The following is an 18,989-nucleotide window of genomic DNA, read 5'->3' as shown; positions in this document are numbered from 1 at the left end:
TTCCACGTAAATCCGATTCCGATTTTTATCCTCTCGCCGCAGCGCCATCTGTCGCAAATCGGGGGTACCCGCAAGCAGACGAGTACACAATCCGGTCACGTCGCTGCGGTAGGCTTCTATGGGCCGTTTCCCCACCTGTCTATCTTACACCCTGGTTTCACCTCATGTCCGGACGCACCAGCCGGCACTATGACACAATACAGAGAGCAAGTGTGTCTGCTTCATGCACAGGTGTTTAGATGATGTCAAAACACCGAGCTTTTATTGGCCGATTGGAAAAAAAAATAGTGGGTAGCCCTCGGGGCACCTAGCATTGAGCTCTACCCACAATCCTTTTTAATCGAAGCCAATCAGAGCTCGGCGTTATTATGACGTCACCGCAACTCTTCCTCAAGAAGCAGACGACTTGATCTCCGCATAGCACCAATCGTCCAACACCAACGTAACGTTCGTCGTCTTTGTGCGATTGCCTCTTTTCCCAGGTTATTCAATCACGCACAGTAAATACCCCATGGCCCTGCGTTTGTTTTTTTCGGTTCATGATTGAATATTTTAAGGAATTGTAAACGTGTAAACGCATCCTGACGACGCACTTTTCACGCTGGTTGATTGGCTGCATGAAAACGTATAGTAGGCTGCGTTGCAAACTCACCAAAATCTTTTTTTTTTTCTTTTTTTTTTTTTACGGGGGGCGCAAATGGCTCTCATCGGGGCAACATTCAGATGGTGCTCTCGTTTTGCACCCCGCTTCTTTCGGGGACGGGGAGCAAAGAGGCAAGAGGGCAGAAAGGGGGAGGGGCGTGAATGATCTCGTTTCATCGAACGTTTCTGCTTTGTTTGGGGAAGAATCGGGGAGCATGTTGCAGCAGCCCGTCACGCTTCGGTGTCAAAAGTGTGGCGCCATACGAGGAGGCGCGCGCCAGGCTTGAAAGGGGTTATTTTCTTCGATTGATCCGCCCCCATTTCTTCTTTCTTTATTTTTTTTTTAACTCGTTTTGCTTTGCGAATCGCTGTCCCATAGAGAACGCCTATGAAACTATTCGCAGAGCGAGCGACCAACCCGATCGCGAGGCGCTGGTCCGTAAGCGAACGATGCCGTTGTCACCTCCTACGCGCGTGCGCCCGTCTTTGATTTTGGGGTAAAATACGGGAATTTGAGTAAAGCCTCTTCTACGTCGCTGCGCATCCTGCAAAAACTGGTCCGGTTTTTTCTTTTTTTTTTTTAAGGCGCGTGTTTTTAGGTTGAGTCATCCGCACTGGCTTGCAGAATCTAGCGAAGGGATTTTGTGTAGTAAAATACAGCTGTGATGTAACGAAAGGCGCCCAAACACTTACCCGTGCTGCAATGACGGGTTAGAGTAGGAGTGGAAGGGGCTCTAAACTTTTTGTCTCGAGAATGCTTCCAAAAATTTAGGAAATTTCTGGAAACGGGATGGAAATTTGTCAAACTCGCGCCGAGCGACTGATGACCCGTGAAACATATTTTTGATCGAAAGTTTTATTGAAACAATAATTGTACCCCGAAAAGAGAAGCTACATGGGGCAAAAAAAATTTCAACCCTAAGCACGCTATTCGCGAAGGGGTATTCCTAATCCGAAGGGGTGTGAAGAGCTGAGTCGGTCATGCTTACATAGATCTTCGCTTTTCCTTTTTTTTTTTTTTTTTTTTACAGATTTAAGATATGGGTACGAAGAGTGGGCGGAAAGGGGAAGCAGGAACCTTAAGAACCATCAGTCATTCAATGCGATTTGCAATTTGTCACGATACACCCTATGTTCTTTCGTTCCGTTTTTGTGCGTACGTATGTGTGCGCGTTTCTTTGAATACTCAAGGATGCTAATGAAATTTGCGAGCAACAGAACGGCATGACAAAAATAAATATAAGCCGCCTTGATTATCACTTTTTTCCCGCGCGGTGCTGTCGACGTTTTTCCTCGCGGAATGCACATATCGAAGAGCCTGATTAAAAATGACCCCCCGCGAAGGATAAACGTGGCCAGCGGCATCGCATGTCAAAACATTCTGTTCGCGTGCAATCGATGGAAAATCTAAGGCGACTTGCTTGGAAGGAAAATATAGGGTTCGGACGGTGCTGCTTGATCGCCCATGCCTGTAAATGACGTGTTTTGCTTTTATTTTTTGTTCGGGGGAGGGGGGGGAGGGGGGCTTATTTAATTATAGGTGACTGTCTTTAATATTCACGTTTCTCTAATAAAATTTCGCAGCGAAGTTTCTGTACACTAAACAGTAGCTTCTCCTAAAACTATTTTAGGAAAGTTTGTTTGAAATAGAAGGCGTTACTTTGTTACTTTGACGCACTTCTCATGTGATGTAATTTTTAAAAGAAAATATTAAATCAAGAACGTCAATTTATTTGATACCCTTAGCTTCATTTGTTGTCATTTCTTCGGTCACTTGCTCATTCACCTAATTTCGGAAAGGGTCTGTTGTACCCTTTCTGAAATTCATTACTATTCGGTGGCGGATATAGCCGTTTACCTTTTGCCGTACTAATGGCGGTAATGAATTTGTATTTTATCGGCCACCGTCCCTTTTGCAAGTCAGCGGCATGCAAACAAATGTTCAGTGTGCAGTTCTTTCTCGATCACTTTCAGTTTTGATGGTGACAAAGATAGAACCGGTCATAACGAAGCTCAACCCCCCCTAGACGCCTCGATACAAAATCTATTCACCAAAAGGCTTTAGAGCCAATTGCGTGCCGCCCACAGATTGACTGAGTCTGAGTGAGAATCGAACACTCACGAAGCTCTTGGGTTCGAATCCTGCGTCGCATCGTACTAAACCCTGAATTGTATAGGCCTCGCACCATCCGCTCAAGAGCATATTCAATGTCTTCCTTCATCAGTCACTAGATGTCTGCCAATAGTACGGTATAGATGCCATCCTTCAGATGATGACGGTGATCAAAGGGGCCAGACTAAATTCCAAAAAGGGCCTACACTTTAATATTTTATTTATACTTTCTGTACAAGTGAATATAAGCAACGGGCATGACAAAGCATATTGTATGTGAACACAATGACGGCTTTCAGTTTATTCTGCTACTGGTTACTGCCATTCACTTTTAAAAACCCGCCCTCTCAGACAGTGCGTGCGTCAGAGAATGTCGGTACTTGTAAGAATCACGAAGAACGCCCAGTTTTGTATCACGCCACATAAAAATTAACACAAAGTAAACCAGCGTAAAATTGCGAGCAGATCGATGAATCATTTAGATCCTTCGTAAGCGACGTCGGCGTTTTCATTCTTTCCCCTTTTCGGACTATCGTATCTATAGCGAAGTGTAGAAGAGCGCACGCAAAAGCTTTGCGTATAGAAAGAGATAGAGTCATCAGCACTGAGAGTGCGCCGAGCCCAAACTGGCCTTTAGATTGGCGCATGCGCAGGGTCAACGACGCTATTTCTTTGCGTACGCAAAGCCTTCGCCCGTACGGTGTTTAAAACCTTCTGATCAATGATTCCACACGTTGCTCGGGAGAGGTGTCTTCACTGCCTCGTAACCCTTCGTGAGGGGAAGCCCACCGTGTGCTTTCAGGCGTTTCGCTCTGCGCTTTATGCTTTTATATTTCGACATGTCGTGCAACTGGGGCTCCCGACAACCTAAATACGAGGCTCCGAATGTTCCACTCACTTTACGTGACCATGTGAAGAAATCTGCCCATTGTTTTACGCGTTATCACCTTGGTAAAAGAAAGATTGTGCGCGTCTTGTAACTTTCCCTTAAACGTTTTGTTTTTATCACCTTACTTCTTAGTTCTGCTTTGAGTTCGCGATGGCCTACGAAGATCACTAAACTCTCACCTGAAGGGGCAATGTCAAACATCTATTGGCATGTGTTGATGTTATCAAAGCTGTACGCTAACATCAAAAACACGCGTTTTTTTTTTTTTTTTTTTTTTTTTTTTTTTTTTTAGGAAGCGCAAAGGGTACGGGAGAGTAAAGCCCCTAAACGAAGACCCCTCGCAAGAAAGCGACTAAATCCAAGAACGCGTAAACAGTGGAAGAAAGGTATTGCGTAAAAGACCAGTTTTCGTGTTTAAAAAAAATGCACTGCGGAAACTTGCAGGTGCGTGCGAACCAAACGTCAGAGACCTCTGCGTGTTCTCCGGACCAGCAAAAACAAAGCTGTCAACTCGAGCGAACGTCCTCACGTAACTGGCAGAATCATAAAATGATATTAGCTTCTCCTACAACCGTAAAATTATTAATGCTGCAGCGACCGAGTGTTTTCTCGACTGTTTTTGCATGCAGGTTGAGAGCACCGTAAAAAATCACCTTAAACGTTTTTTTTTTTTTTTTTTTTTTTAGACAATTAGTAATACAATACACCCAAAATCCTAAACTCAGAGGTTTATCCCCGCAGATCCAGGAAGAGGCAGGCACTACCGGCGACAAAAGCAACATAAAATTACATTGAACGTGTGACACGTCGGCTGTCCTCCAATTCACTTCAATTCATTCCAACTCTTTCAGGATTGTCTTACAGATTTATTTGTCCGATATTTACTTTATTAAATGGTTGCCGTATATGATTCCGGGTGTGCCATAGCGGTTCCTTTTTAGTGCACCCTAGCCTTCACAAGCTCCTCACTGCTTGCTGTGGCGACGGTCTACGATTCAAAACTGCCAATAATTACGCGCGATAAACAAACTTTCGGTCTTCTTATCACGAAACCGGTAACATGTCACCCGGCTACCTTACGGACAAAATACGCGTACAGAAAATTTCTAAAGTTTGAACCAGATGATATTGTTTGTTCGGAAACGAAGTCGCGCACAAATCGTGTCATTTCATTTAGGAATCAAGCACGAAAAAACTTCATATTGGAGTCGGTGAATCTTCGAGGAGTGGCAAGCTCACATCTCCAAAGCAAAAGCGGGCGGACAGGACAGCGTGTCTCCGCCGGCCGCTTCGGAGCCGAGACTCATTAGCGCATCCTTGGCATCGTGAAGCCGCCCGCTTGTCCGTCCCGCTTCGCTCAGCGCGCGAGGCCGCGGCCCCCGCTCTCTCGCTCCGAGGCCAATCATCCGGCGCCGTTCCCTCCGCCGCCCCGCCACGCCAAATCGCCGCCCTCTCGTCCTCCTTCTCGAAGAGGAAGCGAGAAAGGACGGACGGGAACGCGTCGTCGCCAACGCGGATGAAATTGGCAATTTGCGCGACGGCTGCTCCAGTCGAAGCCGCGCGGCGCGGCGGACGGCTGCCGGCAGCCGTTGTGGCACGCCGGTGCCGGCAGCGGCGAAGAGCAGTGGCCGCCTCTGCCGCCGCACTCGTCGCATAGTCGAGGCGCAAGTTCGCCCCCCCCCCCCCCCCCCCCCTCGTCACCCCTTCTCCCCCCCTTCACCCGAAGCTCGTCGAGGTCCCGAAAGCCGCCGTCCCCGCCGTTACTCCCGGAGCCGAGCCAACGCTGAGCCAACCGAGCGATCGAGCAGCGAGAGGCCGGAGGGGAGGCTCCGCGGCTGCGTGCCCCCCCCCCCCCCTTTTCCTCGGAGACCCTTTCTCTCTCGCGGGGATTTATTCCGCGGCCCTCCCGGGGTGGGGAGGGGGGGACGCAGCCGCCCCCCTGCCACCTGCTTCTCGCCTGGGAAGGGCGAGCGGAATAGATTGCTCCGATGGGTCGCCCGTTTCCCCGGCGGGGCCCGCCGCCGCGCACGCCGCGGCACTCGTCAAGGATAACGACTACCCTCGGGGGCCGAGGCGGGAGAGCGACGGCTCGGAGCGCTGCGAGCGCCGGCGGGCGGCGGCTGTCGCGGATGTCGGTGGCGGCGGCGGTGTCGGTGCTGCGTTGGCAGGGCTGCGCGTCGGCGCGGGGCATGGGAGGGGAAGGAGGGTGAGTGCCGGCCGTTCGCCGCGTGTTGACGTTCTGTCACGGCCAAGCGACCCGCCGCGGGGTGCCCCGAATGGGCGGTGGTTGAGCTGTGCCGACGCAGGGGCCGTGTCGGCCGCTTGCGCGGCTCGGTCTCGTCCGGGTCGCTCGCCTGCCGGGACTGTTGCCGTGAAGGGGCCCTGCTGCCGCCGCCGCACTCGTCCCGCGTGCCGAATTTACCCCCGCGCAGGGGTGTGGTGCGGCGAGTTTAGTGCACAATAAGCGATCTTATAAAGGTCCGTTCACACTCTTGCGACTGAGTTCGACCGAGAGAGACCAGACCGGTTTTTAAGCCTCTTGCGACTTCTTAGGACCAGCTCCACTGCATCGCATCCGGTCCTAAGAAGTCCCAAAAGGCTTAAAGGGACCATGAAATGATTTTAAAATCGAGTTTCATCCACCGCACGTCGTAAAAGGTGTGAAAAGAAACACAAAAACACAAAAATAGGGAGCCCAAAAAAATTATTTGCTATAGAACTTTTAAAAGAAAACTGTACTCTTTTGCGCCTTCCTTCCTTCGCCTGTTCACTACGATGCATACGCAGAATCGGTGCACGTCAGCCGAATCCACATCGCCTATTGGGTAAGAGCCTACCTCACCAGCACCGCGATCGTAAACAATAAATAGCCGGCGAATGTTTCCTAAAACTTTTGTTAAATAATATTCAGATCCACATTTTGTAGCATAATTAGAGATGTGTGGCGAAAATTGCCAAATTTGATAATGCTGAGAGCCAAGCGCCATCTATCGTGTGGTAAACGAAGCAACTACTGCGCGTGCGCAGTAGGGCAGGGCCGCCAGTTACTTGGGTGACGGCGACCGACGAACATTTATTTTCTTTGTTTTCCTTCCTCTCAAAACTCTGACTGACTGAACGTTTATTTTTCTACGTGTTCTTCCCGCGCGTGCCGACTTCAAGCAGCAAGAAAACAGTACTTAAAACAGACCACGACGAACAAGAACGCTGGATTCACCGACTCCGACGAAGCGTATAGGCCTAGCAGGCATTCCGACTCGGCGCTTCGTTGCTTCGTCGCAAGACCGTCTGCCTACGACCGGCTGGCGTGCTAAATGGAATATGCCCGCGCGACCCTTGTGGACCCTTCCCGTATTATAGTTTGATCACTGACCTCAATTCTAGATTAAGAGGTGAGGAGGTCAATCTCTTCCCCTTGTTTTCCGAGGCAGTGTTGACGAACACTCGTCGAAAAGGGACTCTCGTCGATTCTATCTTCTTGTTTTGTGTGATATAGAGCTGAAATAAACGCCGTATGGATTGCCTTCGTAACACGGTATGTACACTTTGTTATTGGTATGCCATTTTTATTCTGACAGACTGCACGTCACTGTCGACCCCGGTCCAACCTTTCTTTGCCGAGTGTCGCGTCAGTATCGAGTTGCAATCGTAAAAGAACGGTCCCGAAGCGCTTACCAACAGCGCGAATACAAGACTTCCATCAAGCGCGCGCGTCCGCTCCGAGTGTAAGCAGGTATTTACGTGGCTCTTGCTGACACTCGTAGTTCAAACGTATCTTTTTTAACGTCGGCTCGCTCCTGCATCTCCGAGGCCGCGAAAAACGCCATCTACGTCGCTTTGCAAACGACTGACACGGGCCGGCCCTTCTGCCAACAATGACGGGGTGGTGACAAGACTCGCTGCACTTCCCAACAGGCATACCGGCGTATGGGACTAGTCCCATGCTGTCGCTGTAGCGCAACATATCTCATTGAATTTCGCTCAGCTGCGATGCGGCGATGAGAGGCGCCGATTCAGGAAATACGTCGGTGACATCAGCGCAGTAAAACCTACCGGCGCACCCCAACTCATTGCCGCTAACACTCCCATTCTCCTACTGCCGAGAGAACTTCCGGTTCCGGAAACGGTCTACGTCACGGCTTCTTTTGCGGTCAGTTGGAGAGAATGAAAAAGTCGATATTTCAATAATTTTTTGTGTAAAAGTTAATAAACCGAGACGAAAACGGATGCCTGTTCGGCATTCAGTGAACATTGACGGTTTAATGTAAAAGTTATCTGGAAAAAGTAAAAAGGTCATTTCATGGTCCCTTTAAAAACCGATCTGGTCTCTCTCGGTCGAAATCGGTCGCAAGAGTGTGAACGGGCCTTTACACAGCAGGGAGTCTTCGTAGATCGTTTTTGCCGCCCCGCAACGCTCTCCGCCACCCGCCACGATACCGGGAACTCTACAGCCAAGGCTATCGGCGTGCAGGCGCAGTAGCGGGTTCTTCGTTGCGGAGGCCTTAGCGGAGAGGGAAACGCGGTCTACAAAAACTTCCTTGTTTTAGTGAACCGCGCGCTCAACCTCTACGCACGCTAAGAAAATGCGGCATGGGAGTGCGCCTGCGCAGATTGCAATAGAAGGGCTAGCGTATTGCGGACGCACGCAACGCTGGGGATTTTGCGCTGCGGGAAGCTCTCGAGAGATCTCGGTCCCAGCGAGGTCACCCGCTTCAAGATGGCGGTTAACTCGACCGTCGCACCATGTGCGACGTGGTAGTCGCGAAGTTCAGCGTTACGTGAAATTACGCGGTGTTCAGCTCGGCAATTCTTACCGGAACCTACCTCGGTCGAGTCAGATCGCCATGCGACTGAAGGAGTGCATGGTGGAAATGTTCGCTGCCCGCAGTGCGCGTGAACGTTGCGATCTGCTCAACGCTAAGCCTCTTTGCGGAGTTCATCGCCAACGGACCAAGGACTCTTTAAACAATAACCCAATATGTTGTGCACTGGACATCAGTAGGTCAAGGATCTCTTCCCGCGACAGCATAGATAAAAGGTGCCGTTTCCACCGTCCACGGGACGATTGACGGAGGCTTCGTCGTCGAGTTTGGCTACGGACTCGTACCCTCCGAAAAGTTCGCTTGACGCGGCAGCTGCGGCTTGCTTTAATTCGAAATAAAATTATTGAAAACGTTTAACCTTTCAATATTCCTTTTGAGGACCATGGTGGTGATATAACTACGCGGAATTCTACGGCTCTGGCAATTCAAATCAACAAGTTCATGCGATTTGTTTCACCGTTTACGGAGCGCACAACCAAAACCGGTCCTAGCAGGAAGTTTTTAGCGTACACTATAGTATAGCGTACGTAAGAGCCAGCAAAGTTATGCTAAAACTGTCTATTGTTTGTTGCTGTATTTTAGTGGGCACGGCCGACACGGCCGACGGGAAATTTCGGAGAGCTGACGACGAGCTGTTTTTAACCCGTTTTTGTCTGAGTTCTCCTTCCACCGTTTCTGTAAAAAGGGGATTTGACTTGAGCTCAGTTAGCCGCTGGTTCAGAGCATTGGTAATTGGTACTTGTGTCACATAGCCGACCAGTTCTTGAATCAGCAGATGTTATACCTTCTATAGTCGGTGACAGGTCAAGAACGAAGTGGAAGCTCCTCCCTTCCCTTTCCACTTCAGCGGAGCGAACGGGGTAGAGGAGGTCGCCTCCTCTCCAGCGTTCGCTCTGCTAAAGTGGAAAGAGGTAGGAGGAGCTCCCACTTCGTTCTTGACCTGTCACCGACTATAGTCGTAACAGCCTTCGTAGGCTCGTCATTCACACGAGAAGCGGATGCAAGTTACTAAACGTGCAATGCCGATAAGTAGAAATACAAAAACGAGAACTCTCAACACCGTTTCTCCTTAAAATGATTTGCCGTCGGTGCTACGAGCACGGCAGCTAGATTTTGGATACTGCTCCTCTGGGAACGTGTTTTCCCCTCAAAAGCGATTCACACACCTGCGTTGAATCTAACCGATTGCGAGGGTTGCCATGCCAACAGCTGCGTCGGCTCCAACAGAACCGGTTTTTACTTTGTTTTGTTGGAGCCGACGCAGCTGTTGCCCTAGCAACCCTCGCACCCGGTCGGTCTGAACGCAAGTGTGTGTATCGCCCTTTAAGCTGGAAGGCTGTCGCAGTCGCACCATCTCTAAAGGCCCGTTCACACACTTGCAACCGAGTAGGACCGACTGAGACAAGACCGGTTTTCAAGCTTCTCGGGACGGCGTAGGACTGGATGCGCTGCAGCGGAGCAGGTCTTAAGCCGTCGCAAGAGACCTAAAAACCGATCTTCTCTGAAGGGTGATCCACAGACTTGCACTGAGTACGACTTAGTGCAAGAATCGCTATGGCAACCCTCGCACTGGGTCGCACTGAAGTCAAGTGTGTGAATCGTCTTTCAGCCGGTCCTGCTCGGTTGCAAGAGTGTGAACGGCCCATTGGATTATTTAGACGTTCAACGTTCAAGGTGCTACAAGATCTTCAGGTTTCGTGCATCCTTGAGCACGACCAAAACAACTGAATGAACTCAGAGCTTCTCTAATAATACAAAAACAAGGAAACTGTATCCGGAGTTCGCAAACATCAACCGTTTTTCCCGAGGCAGTGATATCTGGCGACACCGGTAGCTCTCAAAAATAAAACAAATTCCAATTTTTTTTTTTTTTTTACATTATTGTGTATTCTGAGGAAAACGGAACGGAGAGAAAACATATTTTGCTGATGAGCAATTGATGCAAAGGTACAAGCGAGCTAGACAAGAATGGCGATAATAATCCCTGGAAGAGGGGAACAAGGGGGACAAAGGGGCCCTGGATTTTTGCCAGCGACTACAAATAATTTTACTCGCTTCTTTCGAAAATCCCCGACATATTTCTAAGAAATAAATTGGGAACGGAACAATGAGCCACTGCTCTTTTATGCAAAGTCTCGATTTTCCGTACCACTCAAAACGCGCTTCAAAATCCTGCCTCTCTCGCTGATGCGCAGCACAGAGCAGTAAAAAAAAAAAATAAAGAAAGAAAACCTTGGGCTTTGTCTTCGCTCTCGCGATGTATTCCCCCTGCTTTGTGAAATCCTAAAACATGGTACGACGCAAACACATACACGTACGACGCCCCGCTACCTACGGGCACCTTCTGTTTCCCCTACCAAAAAAGAAAAAAAGTAAAGAGAAAGTGGAGGGGAACCAAGCACGTGAATTGAAGCAAGGCAACTGCCGGAGTTTCTTCACCTCACAGCGCCTACACATATCGATTTTGGGCATCAGAAGAACACGCCAACGGTATACGAGGAGTCTAGGTAACAGCCCTCTCCTCGAGTCCGACGTGCCAAACTCCGCCGTGCGTGTTTTCAGACCCGTCCGGCCACTTGCATATCCGGCGCGGCGAAGGCCTTTCTTTTCTTCTCCCAACACTCCGCCAGAGAACCGAACTGTCGCGCCCAATGCACTGCGTTTCACCTTGGAGCGCGGACAACGCTACGAGCCATTAAAAGCCGATCAAATGCTGTGTGTGTGTCACGTGATTTTTGGGAAGGGAGCAGCGACGCGCGGGGGTCATAGTCACGTGATGTTTTCGCAGCGCTGGTTCGGCTGCGATATGCTTGGAGGAGCGTCCGCTGAGGTCAGTTTGTAAGGGGGGACTGCGTATGGCGTGCGGCGCTTTCGCTCGCGAACGGCAGCTTCGCGACTGTGGGGCACGCACGTAGAGGCGGGAGGGGGGAGCGTTGGGAAACGCGGAGACGGAGGATTTTCCGATGATGCTTTCGACATAGCGCTCAAGTTACCGCCGAAGGAAACGGGAAGAAAAGAAAAAAGATGTCTCCAGCTCGGGTTCTGTCTGGCTGGCCGTCGAGCCCTTTGCCCTGAATGAAAGGAACGGGCGAGGACGGTCTTATGTGCTCGAAGAACAAAAAAAAAAAAAAAAAAAAAAAACCCGCACAAAAATTTATTTTTTTTTTCTTCCTCTGGTTGCCATGGTGAGTGACAGTAAGTCTTATGCATCCTTAGACCGCGCCTAGTTTCAGGCTGCAATTTTTGGAGACATGTTTTTGGGTTTGGTTACTCAGCGCGGCTTTTCAAGTTCGCTCATTCAGCCGTCTTTCATGGTTGGAAGGTTAGTGGACTGCGGGAGTGACGGCGGGGCTCTGACTGGAGGGTACAAGAACCGTAGGAACCAGGGTTCGTGCAGCCGGGCGTTGGCGGGACGGGGTAGATCTTTGCCCTGGCGGCCGGCAGCCCGTTTCGAATGAGTGGGGATATTTTATTCGCTTTTATTATGTTTTCTTTCTTTTTTTTTGTGCAATCTTTATTTTATATCTTTTTAGGAGGATTGCTGTTCGCCTGGGTGTGCTCGGCACGCTATGCGAAAATATTTTTCGCGCCAGGGCAGGCAACGTTCCCCGCCCTGGGCACTTAACCACTTCAAGTATTCTCGATTAATGAGACGGACGCGTAAGACGGACCAGAACCGTGTTTTTCACCAACATAGGCGATGATCACAATTCTTCTGGTATACTCGCTCGTAAGAAAATACAGATAAAATAAATTGGGCAGGCTCGAGCTAGCTTTCTTGTTCAAAACATGTAATAAGGCTGATTGGACATTTACTGACTATAAAATCCACCGGGGATTTCTTCAGCAATGAGATCCCCGTTGAGCCTACAGCATGACATCACGAAAAGTGAAAAAACAGAGGAGGATTGAATGTGCAGGCAGCGGCGCCACATCCGTCTTGTTTCTAGTATAAGCACTCGGACTGTAGGGTCATTCCTCGTTTCCACGAGTTTCACAAATGCGCTCTCCTTTTGTCCAGGGTGTGCATGGCTGTTGTTGAGGTGGAGAACGTCCTCGGATTTCTTTTCTAACCTATGAGACTACTCACCTTCAACATTACGCATATTATTAAAGAGAGGGGAAAATAATCCCTGGAGAGGGGGAACAAGAAGGACAAAGGACAAACACAAATCTCCAAACAAAGCTAGGTGACTGGTGCGCGACCGAAAATATCCGCCTGGTCCGGGTATGGAACCCGGGACCTCTCCATTACAGGTGGAGCGCTCTATCAACTGAGCTAAACAGGGGTTAGACGTCAGTAGAGCAAACCAACTGAGCTAACACCAACTCAGCTAACCCCTGGTTAGCTCAGTTGGTAGAGCGCTCCACCTGTAATGGAGAGGTCCCGGGTTCGATACCCGGACCGGGCGGATATTTTCGGTCGCGCACCAGTCACCTAGCTTTGTGTGGAGATTTGTGTTTGTCCTTTGTCCTTCTTGTTCCCCTTCTCCAGGGATTATTTTCCTCATTCTTGTCCAGCTCGCTTGCACCTTTGCATTTAATTGCATCATAATTAATTATTAAAGAGTCCGGTCGATATGAGTGAAACAAATGAAACGCTGTACAGTGTCGATTCAATCGTCATATATATTGTGGAGCCAAACTAGAAATTATGTTTATAGTAAAATCACTAAAGGATCTCCCAGGATTTCGTCTTCTATAAAAGTCTAAATATTTGCTGCGCTTGAAGAAGAATTTGATGCTGTATAACAGCGAACATCTCGTCTCAGAGAACCAACCAATTTTAGGGATCAAAAAAGCTCTGGTCACAAAAGCGGAATGCGATGTTTACCTTTAAAGTAAACGCTAAATGTACCAAATCAGTTTTCTTCTAATAAGCAAAAAAAGCAGCCATATTCGATGTATGCTAGATCTCGTTCTCAATTTGGGATTTTAATGGTCGACTGGGATTTACGAGACATACAAGATGAATCAAACACTGAATTATCATATCAGCAGTTGAACGGCCATCCTAAAACTGGAGTCACACTGGTCGTACGTCATAAAAAATGGTAGTGTGCGAATACGAGCCGCCATAGTATCCGCGGTTCGAATCTTCGAACTGATTGCCAAGCGGCATTCAAAGCACGGATCGCGCGGTAACTCGCGTTGGAATCTCTATGCAGACTGTCTCTTGTATGCAGTGGCGGATCCAAGGAGGGGGGCGACAGGGGCTGCCCCCCCCCCCCCCCCAACAAAGTCGACCTCCCTCCCTCCCTCCCCCCCTTCTCGGAGGGCGATTTGACATGGGTGGACCCCCCTTGCGCAAGAAAGAATGGGAAATTAGTATCCCTAAAAATTGTTCGCCCCCCCCCCCCCCCCCCCAAACGGAGTTCTGGATCCGGCCCTGCTTGTATGACGTGCAAACAGTGTGACCCCGGCTTAATGGATCTTCATTTTTGCGTAAACAAAAATTATAGAGAAGAAATAACACCAAAAGACAAAAAAATGACTTTATTCGCCCTGCTGTTCTTATGATACTGCTTTTAGAGCGCAGTTCTTAGGCGCTCGTTCCTGCGCAGGGATGGGCAAAATACATGCAAATATGTATCGAAATACAAAGACAAAATACATCGTCAAAATGTATTTTTTTACAAATCTAATTACATTTCCAAAAAAGCATTTAAGCACAAGATACAAATGCAATCAAATGTATTTGGTTTCCTCCAAATACTTTTCCAAATACATTCCTCAAAATTTGCGTCGGCGACTTCAGGGCACCTGCAATGGGTTTCTGGGTACGTCATTTTAATTTTGCATCGCACACTCGGGAGTTAGTGTGCGAGGCTCTAGTAACGTAATAGAAATCTAATCACAAAAAAAATGTAATCAGCTTGGACGTAATAGGTAAAAAACGTACAGAGCTTCAAGCAGCTTTTTTTGTCGATTACATTTTGGTATAGACTAACAAAGAACCGAGACGACCAAGACGCGCAACTCTAGCTAGAGAATTTTTTATTGTTGCAACTCGCACCAGTTACGAAAATCTGGACGACCCGCGCATTTAAACTGTTCCAGGCAAAAATATGGATGGAAATCGGGTTGGAAAGCATCACAAGTTGTCACAGGCACTTATTTAGCCAGTCTGCCTGTGAACGTCGATCTCGTCACTATTCTTGTCCTGGACTAGCACCGCAATCTCAAAGTCACTAAACGCTTGCGCTTGATTGAGAGACACTGCATTCGGTACAGAACGTAGTTTTCTTCCTGCTCTGGACAGTGACAATAAATTTGAGGGATGTCATTTTCGCCCACAAAATTGTATTTAATTACAATTGTATTTGAAATAACCACGTTTTAGTATTTAAATACACACGTGAAATACATTACCCAATTTGTAATTAAATACAAATGGAAAATACACAAAGTATTTGAAATACTGCCCATCCCTGTTCCTGTGTTTCGCGGCCTCGCCTTCGCCGTCGCTGTCGGCATGGCCGTCGGCGTAACGGCGCGTGTTGCATCATGGGATGTCACAAGCCTATACACGAAATCAATTCCCCGCTAAATTTAGCGAAGAAACTGAATTGGTGTGTAGGTCTGTGACGTCCCATAATGCAACACTGCGGATTCAGTTGCCCCGCTAAATTTAGCGGTAAAACTGACGTCACATGACCTCCCAAGAAATTCAGTTTCCCCGTTAAATTTAGCGGGGAATCGAATTAGTGTTGAGGTCACGTGACGTCGATTTTCTCGCTAAATCTAGCGGAGAAACTAAATTTGTTCATAGGTGACGTGGTACGAAGTCATGTGAGGTCATTTTCCCTGCTAAATATAGCGGGGAACCTGAATTGGTGTTGAGGTCACGTGACGTCAATTTTCCTGCTAAATTTAGCGGGGAATCTGTTGGTGGTGGAGGAGCAGAGCAGGAAAAGGCCAGGTATGGGCTCCGTACCCCTCCTTCCTCCTCCTGCGGAAGGGAGACGAGGCTTCTGGTGTGCTTTGATTTCAAAATGTTTCGACGTGTTCGAATGCGGTCACGTGGTTTATGAGCCGTGTTTGTAATTCGAGCTGCGAACAGCAGACGAAGGAAGCGTTAGTCGTCTACGTCTCTCCGGCCGCATTTCTCGTCGACACGCAACAGCGCAAAACGTGCCCACTTGTGATTAAAGACGGATTCACATTCTTGCGACTGCTTACAACAAAAAAAAAAAAAAAAACTGCCAAAAAAGTTTTTTTATATAATTTTTTGACTGTTTACGATTATCTGCGCAGTAGTGCAGCGCATTGTACGCACTCACGTCACGAGAGGCTGGAAACCGTTTCTTTAGCCTCTCCGGTCGTAAACAGTCGCAAGTGCGTGAAGCAGCTTTGAACCCCGGCATACTCTCTGTAGTCTTCGATTTGCTCGAAAAATGGCTAAACACACCCAAAAAAAGAAACGTCGCTGAAATAGTAGCCCAAATATTGGGCCAAACCATTTTTTTTTTTTGCGATGTTATTGAATTTATAGCTTCGGTCCTCACCGACTTTTTCGAAGTAAAAGTATCGACTGGCAACAATGAAAAATTCACGTTCAGTGGAAGTCCGAAGTTCACTCTTTGGACTGTAGAAATTGTTCCCAACTGATTAGAGGGAGTTTCGTGGTGTCGAATGGATGCTTTGGAAGCTCGCTCTAGGACTCTCGCAGTAGCACGAAACACAGGCTCGACGTGCCTAGTCCATTTCTAGAGTGCCCGCTCGACCCGCAAGCCTGCCTTTCTGCGACGCCTAAAACCGCGGGTATTCTTGAATGTTGGTTTTGGAATCATTTTCACTTGCCGATTTTACAATAACTATCCTGAATTTCACGACGCCAACTAGAATACCTAAAAAGGTAAAGGTCGGTAACACCGCGAATATAGTGAGGTATACCCCTTGAAAGACTGGTTCACGCACTCGCTTTTGATTGCTCCACAACCTGCTTTTAAGCCTCAATTGTGACTGCTTACGACCGCCTGTGCTGTCACGAGAAGCTTCAAAACAGGCTGTGGCGCGGTCGCTCGCAAATTCAAACACGAGTGTATAAACCTGCCTTAATCCGCGTAGGAAGCGTCCGCCATTAAATTGCAAACGCTCCGTACGGTTTGAGTTGCTCTCGCTCTCTCTCTCTTCCATCTAGGCTCTCTGAGGGGGCTTGCCGCGAATTTAATTAGAGCCGTCGGGGCGAGCGCCGTCTAACCATCGATTAAATCCGGCCTCGTCTTTCCGCCGCCCGTCCCGCGCTAATGAGACAGGCGCCGCCGCTGCTGCCAGTCCCCCCCACTATTGCTGCTGCTGGTGCAGTTGCCTTCCGCCGGGCGGCGCTGACCCCGGCGGCCGTCAGTCGCTCCCTCTGTTTACCTTTTCGGCCGCCTTGCCTCGTTCCCCATTAGGGAAGGGGAAGGAAGTTGGCTGCGAGGCCTACGTCACCTTAACAGTCCTTGTAGCGTATTTTCTGAATTTTGTATGGATGTCTTCAACGTGGCGTGTCATATGCTCAAGTATGTTCTTCGATCTTGATCATAAATAAAAGTTCGGTGGCGATACTTTTTTTTTTTTTTTTTTTGTAATTAAGAGATTAGATAGATTTCGATTCAGGACTTAAAATCCCTATACACGGTCTTTTTTTTTTTTTATTCTCGTTTTTTGACACCTGGAAGTCATATCGGGTACGCATATAGTTGTTTTCACACGGAGTACAACAATGGGGGGACTCCGAGACCCCTGATCGGCCTTTCTTGAGGCAGGTCACAAATGCGCGCCCCGCCGGTGCATGGGTAAACGCACGCCAGTGTTTCGCGCATTCGCAGATGCCGCCTCACAAGATAGAGAGGCCGCCTCGAGAGATTGGCTTGCTGGCTGGCTGCTTGCTTGGCTGCTGGCTTACGGCCCTGTCGGAAACCGACGCCGTTGTCTTCGCGTTGTGCTTCTATACATGCGGACTATGGTCACGCCGGATCGACGCTTCTAGCGTTCCAGCAAGCGGTTTTGGGGGTCTGGATTCGACGCCAAAATTATCCTTTTGTTTGCCGCAAAATTGTATCGTGAGCCGCGCCGATTGGGCCGACTTGTAATGTGCCGCCGCAGACTGTCGCCGAAGAGCGGCGTGAAGGAGGGGGATCGGATGGGTTAACACGTACGCGCCCCAGTGGTACACTCCGCCGTCCCCCACTGGGCCTTCGAAAAGGGAGACCCGGCCACCGTCCTCGGTGAGAGCCTTCTTTCATCTCAGGCAGACCCTCGGTATTTTTTTTTACAAACTTAAGCAAGCTGGGAAAAAAACTACAGTACATTGGCGCGCGAACTTCTGGCAGTGTATTAGTACGTCAACCACTTTTGTCACTTTCATGAGGGCCGGGACGTCAATCTTCTCACCGATCACAAGCCCTTCACATTCGCCTTCAACCGAAACCGCAGTGACCGCGCGTGAGATCCGGCACTTCTGCTTCATATCGGAGCTTACTGTTGATCTCCATTATGTCAGCGGCCAGAATAACACAGCTGCTGACGCGCTATTTCGCGTCAGTACTATTTCCTCGCCAAAACAGAGAGTAGACATGGAGGCTCTGGCAACCGCTCAAAGTGATGCCGAGCTGCAGCGCTTTCGCATTCCTCCTGGATCACTGAAGTTCGTCGACGCTCCCCTACCTCTCTCGCAGGTAACAGTGACCTGCGAGGTGTCAACTGTTATGTGTCGACCGTTCGTATTAGGGCTCTGTATGGGGTCGGGGCATGCCGAAAACCCGGTTCTGGCACGGCCCCGAGCCGGTCTCGGGCAATGGTGTAGCACACTTTCTAGAACGTTGAGAAGAAAATCCTAACGCTTTAATCGTTTACATTTGAAAGAAACGAAAAAGCCGAAGTGCGAACTCGCTACGAATGTTCGCTACGAATGTTAAGCTTACGAATGTTCACCACCTGACTGCGATATGACAGCGTCCTTCATGCAAAGTAAGCGAGTCAAAGGAACCAACACCTTCCCAGGGTAGCTTTGAATGTAAGGGTTGAGGCACGCTTTAACCTCTCAACAAGCCGGGCCAACCGGGCCTGATCAGATAGGCATCCCATCCGGCCGGATCTGGGTCTAGCAAGACCTAAGAGTCACAGGGCCCGGGCCGGGCCGGGCCTCAAAAAGTAGGTTCTTGCAGTGTCCACATCGAACTATACTAGGACCTTTCCAGCCATCTCGAGGACCCCTCTATTTGCTAATATGCGTGGACCGGTTCACGCGATGGCCCGAGGCGCTTTCTGTCCCCGACATGACGGCAGAGAAAGTCGCCACAGCGTTCATCGACGCCTGGGTGTCCCATAGCGGCTGTTCTGCGGTGGTATCCACCGACAGGGCTGTGCGGCAGTTTCAGTCCGACCTATTCGCCGCCTTCGTCGCCATCCTTGGCATCCGGCACATTCAGATCACCGCCTATCATCCCTCAGCCAAAAGTATGGTGGAACCGCTGCACTGCTAGCTAAAGGCAGCCCTCGCCACCCACCCACGAGCCTCGCGAACGCTGGGCCAACC

This window comes from Ixodes scapularis, unplaced genomic scaffold (genome assembly GCF_016920785.2).
Source record: "Ixodes scapularis isolate PalLabHiFi unplaced genomic scaffold, ASM1692078v2 PGA_scaffold5__190_contigs__length_132052651, whole genome shotgun sequence".
Taxonomy (NCBI): Eukaryota; Metazoa; Arthropoda; class Arachnida; order Ixodida; family Ixodidae; genus Ixodes; species Ixodes scapularis.
This window is presented reverse-complemented; position numbering follows the sequence as displayed.